The sequence below is a fragment of the Natator depressus genome, chromosome 6, assembly GCF_965152275.1.
Source record: "Natator depressus isolate rNatDep1 chromosome 6, rNatDep2.hap1, whole genome shotgun sequence".
In the NCBI taxonomy this organism is placed as follows: domain Eukaryota; kingdom Metazoa; phylum Chordata; order Testudines; family Cheloniidae; genus Natator; species Natator depressus.
In genome coordinates, this window is record NC_134239.1 from 17,094,343 (window position 1) to 17,114,050 (window position 19,708).

At 45.5% G+C, this 19,708-nt stretch overlaps 1 long non-coding RNA gene across 5 annotated transcripts; it reads right to left on the minus strand.

The window, feature by feature from the left end:
• Positions 1 to 1,163: 1,163 nt before the first annotated feature.
• On the minus strand, positions 1,164 to 19,443 carry LOC141988736 (uncharacterized). Of its 5 annotated transcripts, none has more exons than XR_012639818.1 (8): positions 19,053 to 19,443; positions 9,279 to 9,389; positions 7,696 to 7,797; positions 6,821 to 6,948; positions 6,425 to 6,521; positions 5,508 to 5,620; positions 4,545 to 4,633; positions 1,165 to 2,327 (listed from the first exon to the last, which is right to left on the minus strand). It is a non-coding gene; the product is annotated as an uncharacterized LOC141988736 (long non-coding RNA). The 5 variants fall into 5 exon arrangements; XR_012639820.1 differs by having other exon boundaries at positions 6,821 to 6,968; XR_012639819.1 differs by having other exon boundaries at positions 1,164 to 2,327; positions 5,508 to 5,545; positions 6,821 to 7,797.
• Positions 19,444 to 19,708: the final 265 nt, after the last annotated feature.

A 19,708-nucleotide genomic window follows, 5' to 3' on the forward strand; every position in this document is an offset into this window, starting at 1 on the left:
GCGGGGGGAAGACAGCAGGCTGACTGACCTAGCCTGAGGCAGGGGGAGGGGACACCTCCCCTCACGTCAGACCCCGGCTCTGTTCGGCTCAGCGGTCTCTCCCGAAGCAGCCTGCTCTGCCTGCCTGTGGGTCCGTGATTCCCTCCGAGGTCTCCCATAGCCTCCTCAGCTGCTGGGAGCGGCATCCTGAGCAGCTCTGTGAGCTCTCCCTGATTAGGAATGTCAAAGCACCACAGCAGTACTCCCGCCCCGCAGCAGCAGTCTGCCTGCTGCTGTCTGCCTAGTGCAGGGCGGAACAGGAGCACTCCAATGATTTGCTCTTTGTTCCCCAAATGGAGCAACATGCTCAGCTGTCAGATACTTCCCGGAGTTTGGAAAGGGGAGGGGCGCATGCCTGCAGGGCAGCACAGATCAAAACAGTGAGCAGAGCGGTCCCGGGAGGCATTGTGGGATGCTGGCGGAAGCCAGTTCTGTCGATGAAACAAAAAGCCGTGTCTACACTGATGCTTTGTCGCTTTAACTTTGCGCAGAAGACTTTATGCCTCTTGTTGAGGTGGTTTTATTTTGTCAGCAAAAGAGCAGAGTTTTGTCCCCAAAAGTAGCTTTGCAGTGTGTACTCCTCCCGTTTTGTCGGCAAAAGGCAGCTTTTCCCACAAACACTTTGTAGTGTAGACAAGGCCTAGGTCTAACATGCCAGAGAATACATGGAGCCTTGACTATGACAAAGGAAATAGGAAAAAGAAAAGGAGTACTTGTGGCACCTTAGAGACTAACCAGTTTATTTGAGCATGAGCTTTCGTGAGCTACAGCTCACTTCATCGGATGCATAGCATATCGTGGAAACTGCAGAAGACATTATATACACACAGAGACCATGAAACAAAACTTCCTCCCACCCCACTGTCCTGCTGCTAACAGCTTATCTAAAGTGATCATCAAGGAAGGCCATTTCCAGCACAAATCCAGGTTTTCTCATCCTTCCCCCCCCCCCCCCCCACACACAGACACACATACAAACTCACTCTCCTGCTGGTAATAGCCCATCCCTCTTTGAAACCTCTCTTTATAATGCGCATGATAATCAAGGTGGGTCATTTCCAGCACTAATCCAGGTATTCTCACCACCCACCCCCCCCCACACACACACACACCCCTCCAAAAACCACACACACAAACTCACTCTCCTGCTGGCAATAGCTCATCTTACAATGTGCACAGCAATAATCCAAGTTTAACCAGAACGTCTTGGGGGGGGGTTTGTAGGAAAAAAACAAGGGGAGATAGGCTACCTTGCATAATGACTTAGCCACTCCCAGTCTCTATTCAAGCCCAAATTAATAGTATCCAATTTGCAAATGAATTCCAATTCAGCAGTTTCTCGTTGGAGTCTGGATTTGAAGTTTTTTTGCTTTAAGATAGCGACCCTCATGTCTGTGATTGCGTGACCAGAGAGATTGAAGTGTTCTCCGACTGGTTTATGAATGTTATAATTCTTAACATCTGATTTGTGTCCATTTATTCTTTTACGTAGAGACTGTCCAGTTTGACCAATGTACATGGCAGAGGGGCATTGCTGGCACATGATGGCATATATCACATTGGTGGATGTGCAGGTGAACGAGCCTCTGATAGTGTGGCTGATGTTGTTAGGCCCTGTGATGGTGTTCCCTGAATAGATATGTGGGCACAGTTGGCAACGGGCTTTGTTGCAAGGATAGGTTCCTGGGTTAGTGGTTCTGTTGTGTGGTATGTGGTTGTTGGTGAGTATTCGCTTCAGGTTGGGGGGCTGTCTGTAGGCAAGGACTGGCCTTTCTCCCAAGATTTGTGAGAGTGTTGGGTCATCCTTCAGGATAGGTTGTAGATCCTTAATAATGCGTTGGAGGGGTTTTATTTGGGGGCTGAAGGTGACGGCTAGTGGCGTTCTGTTATTTTCTTTGTTAGGCCTGTCCTGTAGTAGGTGACTTCTGGGAACTCTTCTGGCTCTATCAATCTGTTTCTTCACTTCCGCAGGTGGGTATTGTAGTTGTAAGAATGCTTGATAGAGATCTTGTAGGTGTTTGTCTCTGTCTGAGGGGTTGGAGCAAATGCGGTTGTATCGCAGAGCTTGGCTGTAGACGATGGATCGTGTGGTGTGGTCAGGGTGAAAGCTGGAGGCATGCATCTTACTATGCCACTTGCTACTGCACCAATTCTTCCTATGACACTTACTGTACAACATCAGCTAAGGCAGTGAGCAAGGGCTTGCATTGGCGCTCGATACCATGCTTGGCACACAGAGACTTCACCAGGGACTCCAGTAGTTGTGTTGAGGCATCGTGGGGAAAAGACTGTGAAGAGAAGAGGCAATTTCATTACACAGCTTGTTCAGCACAGAAGCCAGCTTTGAGTATAGTAGGACAATTAGAGCATCGTGATCATCAACCAGAATAAGAACCAGGTTCATGATCATCACTATTACACATAGGGAACCAGGGATTTCCATCACATCATCAGGCCTCTCTCTTGTTCCTGAAGGATGTTCTGACCAAAACAGGAATCCAAATATGATCATCCTCTCCAGGGCTCTGTCTTGAGCAGGTCCTTAGAGGAGGTCCTAAGGGTATGTCTACACAGGAATAGAAAACCTGCTGTGGTTGGCTAGGGTCAGCTGACTTGGGCTTGTGGGGCTTGGGCTGCTGCGCTATAAAATTGCAGTGTAGACATTCAGACTCAGGCTGGAGCCTGGGCTCTGTACCCTGCAAGGGTGGAGGGCCCGAAAGCTCGGGCTCCAGCCCCAGCCTGAATGTCTACACAGCAAGCTTTAGCCCAGCAGCCTGAGCCCCACAAGCCGATGTCAGCTGACCCTGGCCAGCTGTGGCCATGCCACGGGACATTTATCCCTGTGTAGACATACCCTAAAGGTTCTGCTGTTGCCTCCCTACTGTATATGTTTCTTTCCCACTGCTCTTTGCCTTCTCTTCAGTAAGAGTCGGCTAAGCCAGCTGGAACAAATCTTCCTTTGCTATCTTTATTGGGTGTAACCTTAGTGGCAAGTTGAACACAAAGCCTTGAGCAGCCCTATGCTGATTAACGTTTTCTGGGTCCTGGAGTGGCATCTAAGATTGTGTGTGCTACGGTTTGGTCTAACAGAACTAAACTGCAAACATCAAAGAGAAATGGCATTTTCCTATCTTTTGCTCTACTTTTCTCTTCTCCCCCCTGGCCCCGGTGCCATTGTCTTGTTCTAAGAAGAAGTAGGATCAGACTTTAACCATTACACTCTGAGAGCTACAGCCCAAAACTGACTCTTTTCCACCAACAAAGGCATTGAATGACATTTAGAAATGTAACTTTATGTTAAAAAGACTACAAAAAAAGTGTGATTAAGTAAGGGAATTTATTACATTAAAAATGACTTCGTTGTTCTCAGTTTTACACCCCCTTTTTAATTTTGTGTGTGTTAAGTCAGGGATAAGAAGAACAATTTGTTTGGTGCAAACCAAGCAAAAGCAAGTCCCTGGTACAGACCTTGAATCCAAATTACAGTTACTGTTGGAGCAGTAAATAAAGGTGTCAAGGTTCCTCCCCCACTCTGAACTCTAGGGTACAGATGTGGGGACCTGCATGAAAAACCTCCTAAGCATATCTTTACCAGCTTAGGTCAAAACTTCCCCAAGGTACAAAATATTCCACCCTTTGTCCTTGGATTGGCCGCTACCACCACCAAACAAATACTGGTTACTGGGGAAGAGCTGTTTGGACACGTCTTTCCCCCCAAAATACTTCCCAAAACCTTGCACCCCACTTTCTGGACAAGGTTTGGTAAAAAGCCTCACCAATTTGCCTAGGTGACTACAGACCCAGACCCTTGGATCCTAAGAACAATGAACAATCCTCCCAACACTTGCACCCCCCCTTTCCTGGGAAATGTTGGATAAAAAGCCTCACCAATTTGCATAGGTGACCACAGACCCAAACCCCTGGATCTGAGAACAATGAAAAAGCATTCAGTTTTCTTACAAGAAGACTTTTAATAAAAATAGAAGTAATTAGAAATAAGAAATCCCCCCTGTAAAATCAGGTTGGTAGATATCTTACAGGGTAATTAGATTCAAAACATAGAGAACCCCTCTAGGCAAAACCTTAAGTTACAAAAAAGATACACAGACAGAAATAGTTATTCTATTCAGCACAATTCTTTTCTCAGCCATTTAAAGAAATCATAATCTAACACGTACCTAGCTAGATTACTTACTAAAAGTTCTAAGACTCCATTCCTGGTCTATCCCCGGCAAAGACAGAATATAGACAGACACACAGACCCTTTGTTTCTCTCCCTCCTCCCAGCTTTTGAAAGTATCTTGTCTCCTCATTGGTCATTTTGGTCAGGTGCCAGCGAGGTTACCTTTAGCTTCTTAACCCTTTACAGGTGAGAGGAGCTTTCCCCTGGCCAGGAGGGATTTCAAAGGGGTTTACCCTTCCCTTTATTTTTATGACAAAAGGTAACAGAAAAAATTAAAAATGATATCCTAAAAACCTCTTGCTAGTATAGCTGGTGCACTGACCAGGAACAATCCCGCTGGCTTCTCTCCTGTGGATCCTATTACTCACATCTAGATTCAGAGACTCCAAGGCCAGAAGGCACCACTGTGACCTAGGAGGAAAGGTTAAAAAAACTGAGCATGTTTAGTCTTGAGAAAAGACGACAGGAGGGGACTTGATAACAGCTTGCAATGTGGGAAGGGCCATTCTAAAGAGGACGGGGATCAATTGTTCTCCATGTCCACTGAAGGTAGGGCAAGAAGTAATGGGTCTAAATGGGCTGTTACCAGTCAGGAAAGAGATCTTGGAGTCGTTGTGGATTGTTCTCTGAAAACATCCACTCAATGTGCAGTGGCCATCAAAAAAGCAAACAGAATGTTGGGAATCATTAAGAAAGGGATAGATAATAAGACAGAAAATATCATGTTGCCTCTATATAAATCCATGGTACGCCTACATCTTGAATACTGTGTGCAGATCCAGTCGCCCCATCTCAAAAAAGATATATTAGAATTGGAAAAGGTTCAGAAATGGGCAACAAAAATGATTACGGGCATTGAAGAGCTTCCGTATAAGGAGAGATTAATAAGACTGGGACTTTTCAGCTTGGAAAAGAGACGACTAAGAGGCGATATGATTGAGGTCTATAAAACCATGACTGGTTTGGAGAAAGTAAATATGGAAGTGTTATTTACTCCTCACAAATACAAGAACTAGGGGTCACCAAATGAAATGAATAGGCAGAGGGTTTAAAACAAATAAAAGGAACTATTTCTTCACACAACGCACAGTCAACCTGTGGAACTCTTTGCCAGAGGATGTTGTGAAGGCCAAGAGTATTACAGGGTTCAAAAAAGAACTAGATAAGTTCATGGAGGACAGGTCCATCAATGGCTATAAGCCAGGATGGGCAGGGATGGTGTCCCTAGCCTCTGTTTGCCAGAGGCTGGTAGTGGGCAGCAGGGGGTGGATCACTTGATGATTACCTCTTCTGTTCATTCCCTCTGGCACCTGGCATTGGTCACTGTTGGAAGACAGGATATTGGGCTAATAAATGGACCTTTGGTCTGACCCAGTATGGCCATTCTTATGTTCTTATCTGCAGCAAGGGAGATTTAGGTTAGATATTAGGGGAAACTTTCTAACTATCAGGATAGTTAAGTTCTGCAATAGGCTTCCAAGGGAGGTTGTGGAATTCCCATCACTGGAGGTTTTTAAGAACAGGTTGGACAAACACCTATCAGGGATGGGCTCGGTTTACTTGGTCCTGCCTCAGTGCAGGGGCCTGGATCTCACGACCTCTCGAGGCTCCTTCCAGCCCTACATTACTACAATCAACTAGTGTGACTTCCAAGCTGTTGAATTTTCCCCAGAAACTGGATTAAAGTGTCTTTTAGAAAGATACCTAATTTTGTTTTAAAGACTCCCGAGTGCTGGTGAGTTCAACATCTCCCCGAGTAAGCGGTTCTAGTGTTTAATTACCCTCACTCTTAGGTGGGTCCCCTATCCCTCTGCAATGCTTGCACTCACTGGTGCCCCATGAGAGTTCCCACCCTTCTTCCCAGGACCTGTACTCACTGGTGCTCAATCTGGAAGTTCAAGAGCCCAGTGAACCAGTCATTGAATAAAGACTGGTTCACATTGTATGTTGCCTGGAGCTGAGAGAGGAAGAATGAAAGGAGAAAGTGTGGATCCATAAATTATACATTTTGTATCTCTTTGAACAGCAGGATGAAAAGTGCCCCACTCCCACCCTTCCAGGCTAATCTAGGCTTCATTAACAATATCCTTAAAGTGACACAGATCCTCAGTGCTATTGCCAGGAGTAATGATATTTACACTATTAACTCTTTAAGCATCTATAAGTGCCTTCCAGCACACCTAGGAGGGGAGAGGATCTTACCTGGGCAGAGAACCAGTCAGCGTTCTTATCGTAATCAATGTTCATTGGGATGTGGTTTCTGTGCGATACCCAGAGAACTACAATACTGTCCAGGACCCTGTGAAGAAAAACAGGGGGAAAAGGTAATCACTGCCCAGGATAAATGATTAATACACCCACACTGAACAAACAAGGTGGAACTCTCTCTGTTTCTCCAGGGAACCACTAGTGTTCCAAGCAGCAAGTATGTCTCAGCACCAGCCCCTTTCCAGAATGGCTGCAATCCAGCAGTGGCCCCAAAATCCCACACACTGGACAGTTTACTCCCAATACACCACAGCTTCCTGACATCTGGGTCTTTTAGCACTGAATCCTTTCAGAAACCAAGTTTGTTCAAAACCATTCCTTCACACTCACCTCCACACAGAGTGTCTTTCCTAAGGCAAAAAGGGAGGGATGTAGTAGAATATCAGGGTCCTTGGCGAAGCAGTTGGTTTTGGCGTGATGCTGGTTATGTTGGTGATTCCGCCACGTGGACGACAACCCTTGCAGGAATCAAAACAAACTGCTGCCAAATATAAATTGCCTCATTTTTTATTATTTTATCATTTGAACTCTGGTAGTGCCTAGAAACCCCAACTGAGATCAGGGCCCTGTTGTGCTAAGCACTGGACAAACAGTCCCTGCACTGAAAGGCTTACATTTTAAATCGACAAGACAAAGGGTTAGAGATGGGGGAGTAAAAGATCTAATATACAAGCAGAGCAAATAATATAATGGCTGAAAACATATTAATTCCACAAAGTAAATAAATAAAAATGAGTTCTGAGTGAGGTTTTGTTTGGGAGGAAGAGAAGGAAGAGAAAAGGGACATAGAAAGGAAGGGGATAAAAGAACAAAGGGAAAGAAAAAAAGGAGTGAAAAAGGGGAACAGGGAGGGCAGGCTGAGTGAGACTGAAGTGAAGAGATTCTGAAGGCAGGAACTGGAGGGAACAGCCAATAAACATAAGGGAAGAGCATCCGAAGGTCTCTGCTGCATTGCCTTGCCTCTCCTCCTGTTGGATGAGTTTTTGGATGGCCCTCTAGCAATTTTCCTTCCGTGAGCTCACATGTCTGGGGCATGGGGAAGCCTGCGTGAGCCCTCATCCATTATTTGTTCACCCGTTCCTTGAGAACTGCATCATGTTCTCCTCTCTGCTACATTTATGGGGCAGGCTATCCATAAGAGACTTTCTGAACAGAAGCGGCTCACTCTTTTAACCTACCTTGCTGAAGTTCCAACAGGCACTTACCTTTAGCTTGCACATCATAAACTCATGACACAAGTGGTTCCATTTGGACTTGGTGATGACTGAAAGGTGCCCCAAATCATGCTGGAACCACCAGCCCTGAAACTGGAAGAGAAAATGCATCACTGATAAAATTGGGCCAGGGCTCCTTGCACTTCTGTAACAGGGCCAGGGCAGTGCTATGTCCTCTGTGCATATGCAGTTCTAGATGATCTGGTGGTCCCTTCTGGCTTTAAACTCTATAAAACCAGCCTCAGCCAGTGAACCCCAGCTCCAACTGGATGGCAGTGCCTCCTGATGACACCAGGAATCAATTTCTACCCTCCATACTCACAGTGCAGGGTAAAAGATGTCCCTAGGACTATCATTTAAACAACCTAATTTGATGAACGTGCCCTTTGCTATTATGGGGGATATCTTTTGTATCCGCTATACACTCAGTCCTAAAGAACACCCCCACCTTATTATCAGTGCATCACAAGCCCATATTGGGGAGAGCACAGTGAAAGGGACCAGAAACACACATGTCTTTACACATGAATTCCTGGGGACTCCTCTTTTCAGTGCATCCCAACCTCAACCTGGTGAAGGTACAGAGCACCACCTGACTTGGCTGACAGACACAGCTTGTCTACACGTGAAAAGAGGTTGTCATTGGTCAGATAACCTCAATTTAATTGCAACCTTTTTCTGAGTGTAGATGCAGAGTAACACATTTCATCTTGATTGAGTTATTTGAGGGATGACCTCAACGAGCTCAACTCAACTGAGGGAAAATATGTTCTCTCTGTCTACAGAAAGGGAAAGCTTGTGATTAGGGGGAGTTCAGGTAACATACTTGAACCTAATCGGTTCAGACACAAAAGCTTATAGGCAGGCCATGCCATGTCCAGTGCGGGAAGAAGACTGGCAAGAGGAGGGGACCCAATAAACTATAGATAGGAGAAATGTGGGCTGCTAGTTCTAACTACACTCACATGAAAAGCACATTACAGAGGGCTGAGTTCACGTCATGCAGTATCTCTCTTGTATGTGCTTTCTGAGACAGATAGGGACTGGAGTTGGTCTGAGCTCCCTACAGCCAGTGCTCCTCCACTACTTCTCTTCAGAACCTTTTTCTGAGTCAGGGTGACAACTTAAGAGGTCTGAGTTTCCCACATCCATAGCTTCTACAAGACACAGTTCCTCCTGCAGATTAAAAAAGCTGTGAGCTCCCTGTTCCCAGCAGTACTACAGTATTTTTAGCTGTTCTGGACAACTTTGCCTGAACCTTCCAATAAACCATCACTGCTGGATGCTGCAGACACTCCATTGGAGAAGCTGCATCTTATGAAACAGGGCAAAGGGCCATAGCAGAGTCAGCAGCTGAGGAAGTGACTAGAGTAGGAATATTGCACCAAGGTAAAAGCATGGCTGATCAGCATTCCTGTCCATTGGCATTGTGGCTCTATGATGCAGTATGATGTATAATGTGTACTAGGAGCTCTGGCTGCCACTGAGTGAATGAAAAATCTGGTTTTGCATTTTTTTGGGAACTAACTTGACTCCCAGATCCCACCCTACATCCATCCCTTAAATACACTCACATTTTTGCAGGGCTCAAAGCTGGGTTGACCAGGTGCCAGCTCCCCAGTCAGCAGCATGTTCATGGACTTTCTCACCAGGGTTTTATTAATATGGAAAGCTACAAAGGCATCCTGTAAATGCACAAAGGAATAGGGTGAGAAAACAACACACCAAGCATGGGGAAACACAAACAACATGAAACAGTAAGAAGCAATACTGTTCGGGAAGGCCCCCTCCTCCTTCTCTGTCTATTTAAGATATTGCTGGGATAAAGTTTAATACAACACTGCATGCTCTCTATTTTAAGCTTAATTACATTAAAATAAACTGTGGTTGATTGGTATATGTCTGCACATGTCTATATCAAACTACAAACTGCGTTTTGTTTTGTGATTGTCATTTGGATTGTAAACTGGACTGTCTCTTCAGTTTTGCCCCTTAGCCTCTATTTTGAGCCAAAACACACTGGAGGTTTTGGAGAAATTCCTGCACCTAGCAAAGGGCTAAAAATAGCAATCCAAAATCATTAACCTGATGCTCTTCCAATCAAATGGAAGCACCACAGAACAATGATCTGGCTGCAGACCAGAGGAACCAGTTCCCCCTGGTGAGTGACTCATCTGGCAGAGGGGACTGAAATTTATAAAAGCGATGATCTCTCAGTGGTCATTTTAGAAGAGACTATAAAGAGATGGTAAGAGTGGATAGGAGAAGAGATCTTTTTATTTTCTAAATGAGTACAAGTAGAGATTCAATCTATTGAAACAGCATCCACAAAACATAACATAAACAAAACATGACAGCATCAGCAAAAAGATATGTCTGAGTCTAATAAGGTTGTTCAGAAATTACTGGCATTCTAGCAATAAGAGCTACAAAGAGTGGGAAGGAAAAGTCATTCTACTCAGTAGTTTGTGCAATATTAGATAGGTTCAAAAACATCCTACTGCACATCTTGGGCTATAAAAAACCTTTTAATTCAAATATGCATCAAATAATAGCTTTGTCTCTTTGTAGTTTAAAAAAATTACCTGAATTTGAATATTCAGATTAGGAAGGTAAGGAATGGAAGTTGCCCATCCCTTTTAAATTGTTTCTTTCTGCTACTTCATAAACATCCAAAATTAGGATTTGTGTAACCTTAGCCGTGACAGAAAATATGATTCTTACTACAGCTGGTTGGGAATTTTCTGATTGTTGCTGTTCTTGGAAAATTTCAATTAATTGAAGCTGAAATGTTTCACGGGAATGTACCAGTTTTGATGGGAAAAGTTTTTTGGGTTCAGGATGGAATGTCTGAGAGAGATTCACCCCAGAATAGCCAGGTGGTTAAGGCACTGATTTGTGAGACCAAAGTACAGAAGAAGATCTTGAACTGGGGTTTCCCACAGCCCAAGTGCAGGCCTTAACCACCAGGCTGTTCTCTCTCACATACAAACACACACACATATTTTTACTTTTGAAAGGTCTCAGGTGCATTTCAGAAGGCAGAAAAATAGTTTCCCACCCACCTCTATTCTTAATCCCTAAAAACTGTGACCCACATCTTCAAGCTGTGCCACATCTGAAGACATTCATATTATGTGCAGTGGCAGCCAAAAAGGCTAACAGAATGTTAGGAACCATTAGGAAAGGGATAGATAATAAGACAAAATATCATATTGCCTCTCTATAAATCCATGGTACACCCACACCTGGAATACTGGGTGCAGTTCTGGTCATCCCATCTCAAAAAAGAGATATTAGAGTTGGAAAAAGTACAGAGAAGGGCAACATAAACGATGACGGGTTTGGAACAGCTTCCACATGAGGAGAGATTGAAAGGCTGGGACTGTTCAGCTTGGAAAAGAGGCGACTAAGGGGGGAGACGAGAGAGGGCTATAAAACCACGACGGGTGTGGAGAAAGTGAATAAGGACGTGTTATTTTTCTCTTCACATAACACAAGAACCGGGGGTCACCCAATGAAATTAATAGGTGGCAGGTTTAAAAGAAACAAAAGGAAGTGCTTCTTGACACAACACACAATCAACCTGTGCAGCTAGTTGCTAGGGGTTGTTGTGAAGGCCAAAAGTATAACTGGGTTAAAAAAAGAATTAGATAAATTCATGGAGGATACGTTCCTCAATGGCTATTAGTCAAGGTGGTCAGGGACACAATCCCATGCCCTGGGTGTCCCTAGCCTCTGATTGCCAGAAGCTGGGAGTGGATGACAAGGAATGGATTACTCAATAATTGCCCTGTTCTGTTCATTCCCTTTGAAGCACCTGGTATTGGCCACTGTTGGAAGACAAGATACTGGGCTATATGGACCATTGGTCTGACCCAGTGTGGCTGTTCTTATGTTCTTAGGTCTTCTCAGGGCAGCTTGGGCTGGGCTGGGATGGGATGGAGGACAAGGGAGCTGTAAGTCCGTGTATTTCCCTGCACACCTGCACTGTTAAGGGCCAGGCCAGTCCCAGACATAATTTAGACATCCCTTAGGCTGCTCTACATTATGGCTGGCTGCAACGGCCTCAGCGAGGCATTCCACGGTGTGCTGAGAAACAAACCTGTATTCACAAACTACCCACTTTGTAATAATCTTTGTACAAAATATGCTTTGTGAGGTATCATTTGAAAAGCGCTGGTCAATAATATCACAGTGAAATGTATGTAGCAATATTATATGTAAAGTTATGAAATCCCCCTTATGATGTTATTAGCATATGTTCAAAATCACACAGCCCTGCCTGGGAAAAAGTTGTTCAACAGGTCTGTCCTAAACAAAGGAATACGTGTGTACCTCAGTTTACATATATGTAGTACACAGAGTCCTCGTGACAGCAAAGTGTGTGTGTGTGTGGGGGCATAAAGGCAGGAGACCAGGAAAATCTGCATTTCAGCAAACAGAGAAGAGGTGAGAAGAAAGAGCATGGAGCCACTTTCAACACCAGTTCCTTCTTCACTGTTTGAATAAACTTTGCTTTGAGGGATAATCATCAGAAGAATCCACTTCAAAGGTGACTGGACTATAAAAGCGATGGGCAAAAACACCCCAAGGCATCTTTCTTTCCATCTCTCTCTCTCTTTCACAACAAGGGAACCAGCCCTTTGACTCTGGGGGAGAGGGGAGGATCCCGACCAGAGAATTTGGTCAGTCATGTTGCTGGGAACATGTGGTAAGGACTTAACAAGCTAGATTTGGTTCAAAGTAAAGTTTTAGCTATTAGAAAGTGTTTTATCTTTATTTGTCTTGTAACCATTGCTGACTTTAATACCTTTTACTTGTACTCACTTAAAATCCTATCTTCTACTGTTAATAAACTTGTTTTATCTTTTAATTTAAACCAATCCAGTGTTGTCTTTAAACCAAACTGTTTGGTAACTCTGGTTAAAGTAGCAAACTCTTGAATATTGACCCACTTACATGGGCAAGGGACCTCTGTTCTCCAAACTACTCAGGAGAGGGCTGGACAGTGCAGAACACAGTTTTGGGAAAATCCAGGACTGGGAGTGTGTTATTGTCACCCTGCAAATAGTAACCAATGCTGGTGGGAGCCAGGGTGTGGTTGGTGTTTGCTGACAGGCTGCTGGAGACAGAGCTGCTGGACCAGGACTGCTGCTATACACAGACACTTCAGTCTGACCTGCACAATGGCAGGCTATTTGTGAGCCGTCCAGGTTGGGAGCTACAACAGCAAAGCATTGTGAGGCACCCAAGATTGCAGGGCAGGCAATGACACAACCCCACACTGGTCTGGATTGTACCTTGGCATGTGACACACCATTAGGGGTCATTGAAGTCCAGTCAGTCCAGCCCTGTCCTATTCCACTTGATTCACTTGCAAATAGCCTTTTAAGGTCTGGGGAAAGGGTGGGGAAGGCATACAGTTGACCATAACATCTCTGAAGTATTTCCCTTGAATTCATTGGACACAAGAAATCCCAGCTGGCTTTTTAAGCCAGTTTTCCAGCCCCTTTGATTGGTTGGTCACACCTTGACAAATCTCCTGGGCCTCACCATGGTATCTTGTCGCACATAGTAGCTGACAAGCAACATGACCCTACTTCTCAGTTCTTACCATGTCATCTTGCCCTGCACAGTGGTACCTTCTGCTATACGCCACCCCCATCCTGGCTCTTACTGGGGCATTCTGCCCTGCATAGAGACTGATAAGCCGTGCACCCTCCGGGTGCCACCAATAGAACTGGCTCATGTCATAGACCTTCCTGTCAATCACCAGCCACTGCTCCTGCTGCGGGTGCCTCCAGCCCCGGGTGGAGCCCGATCTCCTCCCAGGTGAAGAGCTGCAGGGGCCTGCCTCCTCCACTATATCCCTCATTTGCACTTTAGGAGGACTTGACTCTGAAGCTATCTGCCTCGGCACTGAGCAACTTCGCTCTTCTCCCTGCTTCCGTCACACTCCTGAGCTGGTACTGAGCTAGTTGCCTTCTCTGCATTATCCGTATTGAAAGTGACCCTACCCAGTCTTGCCCACCCAAGAGCCAATTGGCTACTGCACTCCTCTCAGTTCCACCTCTCCCAGGGGCCTGCAAACCCACTGGTTCTGCCAAACTTTTTCTGTTCCACTCCTATTAGAACTCCCTTTGCCATTTACCTCTCTCCCCCGGTAGTTTCATCAGGGAACTACATGATCCACTGAGACCACTTAACTCCAAAAGGGATGATGCAACTGGATAAACATGGATTCTGGCTCAGGCTCCAGGACCAGAACATTCTTGGCAGCATGATCCCAGCTGTCAAGTGCCATTCCAGAACAAATTAGATTAAGAAAAATCCTGACTGCTCTTGCTTTGTCAATAAAGCCTTCCACTGGGATGAAAAACAGAACAGCAACAAATTCTACAACCTTAAGTTTTGGCTGTCCCACACTACGTGTAAAAACAGAGGTGAACAAATTATTAATCAATAAATCTGTAAGCACCTAGAGGACAATTGGGCTATAAATAATAACTAACATGGATTTGTCAAAAGAAATCATGACAAACCAGCCTAATTTCCTTTCTTTGACAGGGTTACTGGCCTAGCGGATGGGGGGAAGGTGTAGATATGTTGTAGCTTGATTCTAGTAAGGTTTTTGACACAGTCCCATGTGACATTCCCATAAGCAAACTAGGGAAATGAGGCATAGAGGGAGTTATCAAAAGATGGGTGCCCTACTGGTTGAAAGACTGTATTCCAGAGTAGTTAACAATGGTTTGCTGTCAAAGTGGGGGGACACCTGTAGTGAGGTCCCCCAGGGGTCTGTCCTGGGTCTGGGTACGATTCAGTATTTTCCTTGGTGACATGGATCATGGGGTGGAGAGTCTGCTTACAAAATGTGCAGAGGACACTAAGCTGGGAGGGGTTGCTAGCACTGTGGAGGATAGGATAAGAATTCAAAATGACTTTGACCAGCCTCCCCACAAGAGAACAACCTGACTTCTTCAATTCCCCTCCCACACACACTTCTGGCAGTCATTGGTTCGCACCCTCTCGGGAGCCCTTTGGATGCTGAATACACCAGGTGCTGCCCATGACATGCCTCTTCCCTTACATATGCTCTGCTCCCCCAAGACCACTAGTCTCACCATCAGTGAGTTACCTTGGGGGAGCAGGTCCCACGGCCCCAGTCCATTTTCAAAACTTGGCACTTTAACAGGAAGAGGTTTTTAATTATTATTTTTAAATGGCTCCCACCTCTAGCCACAGGGGAGATGGGTTTATTTATACTCCCTTTGTTTTTAAACTCCATTGGTCCTTCCCTAATCTCTACAGCTACCCATTGTCTCACTCACTGTTAGAATGGCAAACAGTGCTCTCCATAACAAAGAGAAGAAATCAATATCCCAGATCACACTACAGGTCCTAAAGCAAGGAAGGGTTACAGAAGGAAAGTGTTATTAGAGCACAGTGAAATACTATTATCAGGGCTTGTCTACACTACACATGCATTGCTGGATTAGCTATCCTGGCTGAGCCCCCTAGTGGAGACACAGCATAAACCAGCAGGAGTTTTTCTGCAGGCATAGCTAAACCACCTCCCTGGAAGACATTAGCTTTGCCGAGTTGCACCCGCACTGGGGGTATTGCCAGCCTAGCTACATTTGCAAACAGTGTGATTTCCCCCCCAACCCCACATTCCCAGCTGACATAGCTATGCCAGTGAAACTTTGCAGTGTAGGCAGCAGGTGTATCTACTCTAGCAATGTAGCACAGACATTTAGGCTAGGTCTACACTAGTGAGCTTACAGCGGCACAGCTGTACCAATGCAGCTGTGCTGCTGTAAGATTCCTTGTGTAGCCGCTCTATGCTAATGAGAGAGAGCTCGCCTGTCGACCTAATAAAACCACCTCAAGGAGGGGCAGAACCTATGTCGGCAGCAGAGGCTCTCCTGCTGACATAGTGCTGTGCACACTGGTGCTTATGCCGGTGAAACTTATATCGCTCAGGAGGGGTGTTTTTCTTCACATCCCTGAGTGATATAAGCTTTGCCGGCATAAGTGGTAGTGTAGCCATGGCCTTACACAGCAACAGAAGGGGTTCTTCCATCGCTGTAGTAAATCCACCCTCAGTTCCTTCTCTGCCATGAAGTTCTATAGCAGAGCAGAGCAGAGGGGAAGGAGGGAGGGTAATGGAGCACCCATAAGGACACACTTTTCGAAGAACTGCAGATACTGCACAGGGCAAGTAACCTCTTTTTCTTCGAGTAGTGCCACTATGGATGCTCCACTCTGGGTGACTACCGAGCAGTTTCCACTGAGGAGGAGGGAGCTTTGGAGTCGAGTCCAAAACTGAAGATAACACAGCAGAGCCAAACGTAGCACGGGAAGCTGAGATCTGGGTTACTGCATAATGTTCAGAAAAAGATACGTATAGAGGTCCAAGTCCCGGACCTATACATTTCAGTAACGGAAACATTTTTCAGAAAGGCTATTCAAGTAGAAAGATCTCGTTGAGTGCATTTGTACACCTGAAGGAAGTTGGAGACCCTGAGATTGATAGCAACAATTAATGCAGCCCTATATCTGCCTAGAGTCTCTGCTTGGAGACGGCCGACCCTTTAGATCTGTCCGCAATAGAGAAAGAATTTGAAAGACTTTCTAAAAGATTTAGTCCTCTCAAGTTAAAAGGCCAAAGCCCTCCTATCACCATGCCTCAGTGGGTCACAGCTGAGGATGCCAAATTCAGGATAAACTGCTGAGAAATAGGGCAAACACACCCAACTGGTGGTTATTCTCTCATTAGATTATATGAAGCCAGTAACAAAAGTAAACTTCTGTCTCACCACATTGGTTAACAAGAAGTCAAAAATGCACTGTCTTTAGGCATTCCAGCCCTTCCTTCACCGCCCAGACACTGGACTCTATGATGAGTGGTTACTGAAAACCAATTTCATCAAACAAATGGTCCTTCTGATCTCAAGAGATCAGCCACGTAGCCAGAACGCAGAGACTGCGGGGGAAGGGTTTGCCTGGCTTCTTGAGAGAGAAGATGAGGGTCTGGAAAGTGATCAGAGAGCAAACAGCCAGCTAAATGAGGTAAGGGAACTATGTCTGTGTTGGCCACATCGGGACTAGTAGGATAGCCCTGACCTTGCCTTTCCTTATCTTGATCAGAACCAGGAGTGGCAGAAGTGCCCTGAAAGTGGGGGAGAGGGGCCATAGGTGCCCGAACTGTGGTCCTACCCCCGTTGTGCCGCCCCCCTAGGGTTCCCAACTTTGCTTGGATGTATTCCTGAAGATTTCATCACATGACATAATCTTTGATTAAGGATTAATCTTTAATTCCTGGAGACTCCAAGGCAATCCAGGAGGGTTGGCCACCCTACCTCCCAAGGTCCTGCTCCTGCCCCGCTCCTTCTCCCCAAGCACCCGCCCTTGTGTTGCCCATCCCCCTCTGAGCCTCCACCCCCACACCGCTTCTTCCCCTGCAGCCCCACTCTTTTGTCACCTCTACCCCTCAAGATCCCACCCCCAATTCGCTCTTCTCTGCCCCCTCCTCCCCATTGCTCACCCTTATGGCCAGTAAAAAGGGGGGTATGGTCTTCTGGCCCCCCTATTCTGGTGCCCCGGATCAGAACTTTGGATATTAAATGCTTTCAATCTCTTAGGAAACTCGCAATTATATAAACCAATGTTTTTGTTATAGATCTAGAGTGGAAGCCTCTCTCTGCCACTTGCAAAGATTATGTTTCCATTGAGATGAATAGTCTTTTTATTTGGCTTTAATCTTGCTGTTTATATAATGTTGTTATATAAATCAATGGTTCACCCTTCTTGGAATACTGTGTTCCATTCTGGCACCCTATCTCAAAAACGATATAACAAAAATAGGAGTTCAGAAACAGGGGATGAGAATATTTGGAAGAGTCGAGAGATTTCCATATGAGGGGACATGAAAAGATTGGATCCATTTAGTTGAGAGAGGAGTTCAGTAAGAGAAAACATAATAGAGATATGCAAAATAATGTATAGCATACGGACAGTAAAGGGGGTGCTCCTGTTTATCCTTTTCAATAATACAAGAACAATAGGACTGTCCCAGCTTGCCTGAGCCTTACAAAGTGTCTTACAAAATGGGCTCACCTAGCTTTCAATAGTCCAGCCGACGTCTAACTTGCACAAAATAAATCTAAAAGGGGTCTCCATAACCTAAAACATAAAGTGTGGTCAGTAGTAGCCCCTGACTTGACCTGATTTCTTGGGTTGTGGTAGAGGGAAGATCCATCCTCCCTCCCCTGGCTTCTATATCTGTAATCACCTCAGAGAACAAGCACTGGTGAATATTTTCTTTTCTATTTTGTGCTATTTCTGATTTATCCAGGCTGGTTCTGATCTAATACTAATGCAAGAAATAGCATGGACTATTCAGAAACAATCACATGGGGCTGGATAGAGATTGACTGGAAGACTGTTCTAACCATAAGGGGCAGAGTTAAAGAAGGCACAGAGTTAGGAGTAAGGGAAAGTTAGGTGTAGGCATGAGCACTGGGGGCTGAGGGAGACTTGTTGCCTGCCACCCCTAAATTTTTATTCTCCTGTTGATTGAATCCCTCCATATGGCTGTACAGCTCAAGAATTCTCAAACTGGTCTCCCTAAGTATTCTTAGGTAGTTGAATCTAGGACCCCAACCTTCCCTTCCTTCTCCAGGAGAGTGGCTGCAGGAGGTAGGAGCAATGACTTACCAGCAGGAGGAGGGGCCATTTTCTCAAACTTGCTGTCCCAGCAATTGCCTTATTACTGACATTTACATGGGATTCACTATCGAGTTAATCTCTGTCTTTGCATTATGCAGCTGGTGATGCAATGTCTCGTGGTCCAGGAAGAGAAGAAACTAAAGAGGGGATGGGAAGATTAAAGCCGGGGACATGGCAGGAAGTTACATTTGGTCAAAATGGAAAATAAAAGGGGTGGGCTCAAAATAAGCAGGGGAAAGGATCAAATAGAAAAGGTTTCAAACTAAAAATGGAGCAAATAGGTTAAAAAAAATCCTTCATGTTTAATCCCTGTCCCTAATCGTCTATCCTTTCTCTATGTAGCCCTTCTGCCAGGTGGCGTTGGCAGCAACAGGGCTGGGTTCAGTATCTACTTAGCAATACAATACAGAACGGGCTCAAGCCCCCACCCCGTAACCTGGGAAAACTGACCACCACCTCTGGGCACCTGTAAGAAGCAATGCTTCCCCTCTCGCAAGCACTGCGGCCCTGTATAGCAAAGAAAACTTTTAATAAAAAAGGGAAAATAACCTGACTTGGGAAAACACCACAACCATGATTCAAAAGCATATGACCATGTGTAAAACACCTACCCCAGAGTACGTTGGGCAGTGTCCTTTGCCTCAGTTTCTCACCTTGTGGTGTGAAAGTCTGACAAACAAATGTTCCTTTAACATACCACTCCCTGCTCCTCCACTGCACCCCACTCACACTTGCTGTCCTTGGTCAGCCAAGACCCAGAATTCAGAAGTGCATTCATGTGTGTTCACCTCCCATTGAGGAGCAGAAGGAGTGGGGAAGGGGAGCAAGGCATCAAGCAATGCCTCAGATGCTGCTGCCACGCCGTTTACTCTGCGTCGCTGCCTGTTGCCGTGCAATCATTCACTCCGCTGCCAGTGGCTGCTTGTGCCGTCACTTTTTCTGCTGCCACCAGCCTCTCTACTGCAACCTCTGCAATGTCTTGAGGTCCCACCACTTAATATAGCTCTCAGGGATTTCAGCAGTTATTGGGGGAATCTCACTGCTCGTGCAGGCTGAGTCGGCGCTTTCACTGAAAATGCTGTCCCAAAGCAGATCCAAGGCTTAGTATTTAGACCTTGTTGTCAGCAATTTCAGTTCTAGGGATCACTGAACAGGGCAGAACTGTGGAGCCCTTATTTCCCTGAGGGACAAATTCCGACTACACTTCCACATCTGTATAAATTCTCTGTTTCACCCATATCGTGCTTTCAGCCCTGAGGCTTTGGAG